This window comes from Pogona vitticeps, chromosome 3, assembly GCF_051106095.1.
Source record: "Pogona vitticeps strain Pit_001003342236 chromosome 3, PviZW2.1, whole genome shotgun sequence".
Lineage (NCBI taxonomy): Eukaryota > Metazoa > Chordata > Lepidosauria > Squamata > Agamidae > Pogona > Pogona vitticeps.
Window position 1 is genome coordinate 89851827 of NC_135785.1, and position 5093 is coordinate 89856919.

Here is a 5093-nt window from a genome sequence, read left to right on the forward strand (position 1 = left end):
AGTATGCATGTGCACTGTCTTTGGACAAATTTACAAAAACAAACCACATTGGGACATTTGTGTGATTCCAGAGTGACTATGGGGCAGACCAAGAACCTGCTGTACACCTCCATTTCAGAGTAACACCACTACAGATCTTTTGTATCCCATTGTGCATTCATAGCATTAAAACTATGGTTCACCATTTAGATTGAGAAAAGGGGGAATTGAAATTAATTTATTTGGAGGTTAACTCCAATTTACCCTTTTCTCAATCTAAATTGTGAACCATTTATTTCCATAACACCCACACCCACACCACCATTAGCACTGCCACTCTCTGAGTGGTTTACAAGTATAATGTTAGCCATGTGAGCTATGGACTACGCATTCTGGAAAATAAAGAGATAATGCAAAACGTTTGCACACTGGCAACAGCAGACAGACGTAGAATTCTAGAAAATAGCCTTAAAAATGTGAACAAAAGAAAAAGTTAAATAAACAAGGTAACAGTAAAGAATGTTATGTTTGCACATGGAAACCTGCAACTGAGAGGTATCAAGGAAAGAAAAGTAATCTTCCTATCATTCTTTTCCATCCTAAAACACATACCTACACATGTCCACAAACATCTTGCTGCCTTTCCTTTCTGGTCCCCTATATTCAGTCGCTCCCCTATACATTTTATACTTCCTCCTCTCCCTTTATCATACTGTAGTAACAATAATAGCAATTACTATTATTTAATAGTAATCATTTATCCATCACCTCCCATCTGCACTCTTTCCCCGCTCAGTCTGTCTCTTCTCTTTCTGCCCCAGTCTCTCGATTTTTCTTCCTCGTTTATTTTCCTTCCACTTCCCAGTCTCTGCTCACCAAATCATTTGCCTTCTCCCATTTCCTTCCATTCCAATTCTAACCTGACCAATTTTCAGCTCCATTTCTGTCCTCTGACACAAGCACTCTCATTCTCCCACCTCCTCTCTCATGGGTCTGGGTGATGGCAATTCTGGTCTGCTGAAGGGTACCAACTCAAGAACTCAGCAGAAGCCTCCTGTACTCATCCTGGTCATTTCCACAACTTGGAAGGAAAACCCAAGCGGGGGGCGGGGCTGGTAAATAAGCATGATGCTCTGTTTCTGAAGATCTTCTATAAAAAAAATACCCTTTTTCCTGCTCAAAATGCTTCTAGAGTGATTTCTTATTACATAAAGTTCTAGTCACTGGGAAAGGGTGTGTAGTGCTGAGACTTGAGCTCTTCTATCAGGTTTCCCTGCTACTGTTTTTTTCAACCTCATACTCTGCTAACTCTATACAGAATAATCATCATTCCCCAACAGAAAGGAAGGAAGAAAGACTCAAAGCATTTTTGTAGTTCCCGAAGAGTTTGCTTTGATAATGTTAGTCTACTCCAGCTTTCTGGGTCATGGCATAAGATACAGGTTCAAAAAGATGGAACAGTTGCTGGAAAGAGCACAGACTGAGGAAAGTGAGAAAAGAAATTTGATTCACAGGAAGATGTATCTGCTTAGCAACAGAGGGCAAATGAAAATGCTATGATCTTTTAAGGCTACAGGGCTTGTACTGTCATTAGGTTAGCAGTAGATCTCATGATACCCATTAAAGGGTAGAATACTGTATAAACATTTAGTTTAACACACACATGCAGGGTGACCATTTGGATTTTCTACATCAAGCTCAGGGTTGTCAACTTTTGAACCAATCTCTGCAGCTGTTCTTTTAACAGCAGTTTGACATGGAGTTTAACCTGGTTATAACTTTCAGCATTCTGCTATGGAAAGTTTCCCCAGCCACTTATATCTGCAAAAGGTATGGTACACAGAATGAAGCCAGGCCGGACTGATCCTTTTCAGACATAAAATGCCTTAGGTAAAGGATGATCACCTTTGGTCAGCCTAAGAACTACAATTTAATTCCCTCACCCAATGAGGACCAGATCAGGTCCAAGAATGACCAGAAATAGAAAAGTTTTACAATGGTTGCCCCCCCCCAATATTTTGGGGGGTTGGTTGGGGATATTTATTTTGGATTTGGGGGACTCAGTGCTCTGAAGCAACTACTGTCATTCATGAAAGCCTATTTCTTGCTTAGGAAAAATGAGTACGGAGGGGCAATGGGCTATTCTGTGGATATCTCAGAAACAGTGTTTGCACACACTGCCTTGTGGGGGGCTACAATCCTTTTATGTTAATTCCACCACTTGAGGATGCCTCCAGGGGTGCAAAGCTTCAATTTTTTTATTTAAAAATGTTTTTATTTTTGGTACTTGGGGACTCTGTGGAGGGCTCAGAAATCACTGACTCCTGTCAGAAGTCTTCAAGTGCATTATTTTGAGCAAGGGTTAAATATTTACTTATTGTTTGTTCGTTTGTTCGTTTGTTTGTTCGTTTGTTTGTTTGTTTGTTTGTTTGTTTGTTTGTTTGGTTGGTTGGTTGGTTGGTTGGTTGGTTGTTTGGTTGGTTGTTTGGTTGGTTGGTTGGTTGGTTTTGAGGGTTTTAATTTTGTAAACCACCCAGAGTAATGCCTGCACTACTGGGACAATGAATGAATGAATGAATGAATGAATTAATGAATGAATGAATGAATGAATGAATGAATGAATGAATGAATGAATGAATGGTTAAGTAAACTGCTCAGTTCTAGCAAATGTAATTGAATGTGCACCAGAATGATAGTGAATCCAATAAAATCAAAGGAGCTTCTAAAAATCATAAACAAAGGACTATAATCTTCTGTATACACTTACTCTGGTGTACATTCAGTTTGCCTTACTTTTATGTTAAATTGTGGACTGATAAAACAGGAGGAAGTCAATCTTCTCATCACACCAATAATGAAAAGTATTGGTGAGGTAGAAGTCAGCAGCCAGTGGAGGGTTGAGTTAGGATTGAAATGCAGAGCCAGGGCTAAAAGTGGGCACTCACACATACGCATACAGAAACACACAGGCAGACAAACTGGCATTCACTTGCTTGAAGGAAGGAAGGAATGATTGATTGATTGATTGATTGATTGATTTAAACACGTTTTCATCTCTGCCCTATTAATTCTTTCTAAATAGTAAATGAGGAAAATCAAAATACACCTTGTCTTCAGACTGGAAATAGTTCTATTCGCCACTCCTTGCCTTTGTACCTCTTCAACGTTTGGCTTATCCACACAGGTTAATTTTATTAATTTCTTCTTTCTGCTCTCTCTCTCTGTCACTTACACATATTATGCATTATGATGAAGTTGGGAGTTCATTAGAAAAGGAATACAGGCAGGACTCTGATCATTTACAGGACAAGACAGAGGGGGATGGCTTGGGTAACCTAACCCTGAGGTTGGGCAGTGCTCCCTGTGCCTTAATGAGCCAGCCAGCATGACTTGTGACCAGAAGATCTGTGTGCCTGTTCAGTCCATGATCCAAGTGCTAACAGATGATGGACAATCTCAAAACCTCTGCTCTAGCTTGAGACAGATCTTTATCTTTGAACTGGACTTAGACTGGACAACTGCGTAAACAGAGGACCATCTTTTGTAAAAGCAAAGCACAAGGCCACACTACTCACAACACAGACCAAATTATAGATAGAAAATACGGTAAAGTGAGACATGTTTTACACATTCCATCATGCCCCTTTCTCATTTTTAGAAGGACTTAAATGAGTTTATCATATGCTTTATTAGTATTCCAGTATCTACTCTGATTTAAACAGTTGTCCTACACCTAATTACACAAACACATGTGCAACTAAACACATCACTGAGTTATAACTATGAAAATTCTGCATAACCAAAAATCTGCTTAACTTCATAGTGAACAAAACTAGCAAATCTGGACAAAAAATATACTAGCAGTGTTTATGTTGTGCGATTTACCACTGAAGTGTTGTTAAAACCTTATAGTAATCGGATAGTTGTTTTGTTCAAATAATTCATGTAGAAATTTTCCCTAGCTACTAAGGGAAATGTGAGGCCCAATATATAAACATTGTGACAGGTGAAATGCATTATTTTTAGCTTCCCCCTGTTATAAGCATCAGCACCTGTGCTTTCTTTCAGTTAACACGCAGGGACAGGTGGTCTCTCAGAGCCATATGTACCCAGGAAGCTGTGTTTATGTATAAATCATGATTTCATCCATTCTGCTGGAAAGCAGAATGTTTCAAGGTCAAAAGCATTCAGGGATAGTGAGCGACAGAAAAGAAGATAAAAATATTCATTACATATAAATGCTAACAGGCTTTTGTTTGGGAGAAAGTGCCCATGGGACATAGTGATCCTGGTTGGAGAAGGAATGCACCATATCAAAATTTATTTTTTTATCTGCTGAGATAATAAAATTTTAGCTGAGTCAGTGAGTGTTTTTTATTTTTCTTTCTCAAGAGATCACGAGAAGACATCTGTAGCTTATTGCTGTTTAGTCAAGTCGTGTCCAACTCTTTGTGACCCCATGGACCAGAGCATGCCATGCCCTCCTGTCTTCCACTGCCTCCTGCAGTTTGGCCAAATTCATGTTGGTAGCTTCGATGACACTGTCCAGCCATCTTGTCCTCTGACGTCCCCTTCTCCTCTTGTCTTCACACTTTCTCAACAGCAGGGTCTTTTCCAGGGAGATGGCCAAAGTATTGGAGCCTCAGCTTCAGGATCTGTCCTTCCAATAAGCACCCGGGGTTATATACTGATAAGATAAATGTGTTAATGGCACAAAATTGTGTTATAAGAGTAGCATTTCCTGTTTATAGATTATCAGGTGAAACTTTCAATTTTAGGAGTCCACAACATTTTGCTTTTATTTAGACCAGAGCTTGGATAATTTACCTTTTGCTCACCATGTAACACTAATCCCCAAAAATGACTCTTCCAAGCTTGTACACCACATTACGTGTCTACATAATTGTGGTTGATAATTATGTTAGTTAAAAAAAAAAGCACAAACAATTTACCTGAAAACTGAGGAAGAACAGCTACAGTAATTTAAGTGTAAAGCAGACTTAAAGAATAAAATTTGTCTCTTGGTTATGTCTGAGAGATGGAGGAAAATGTTATATGCTGAGCTTCTCTACATGATTCCATAAAAATAAGCTTTTGTAGATTGATAGACTGAA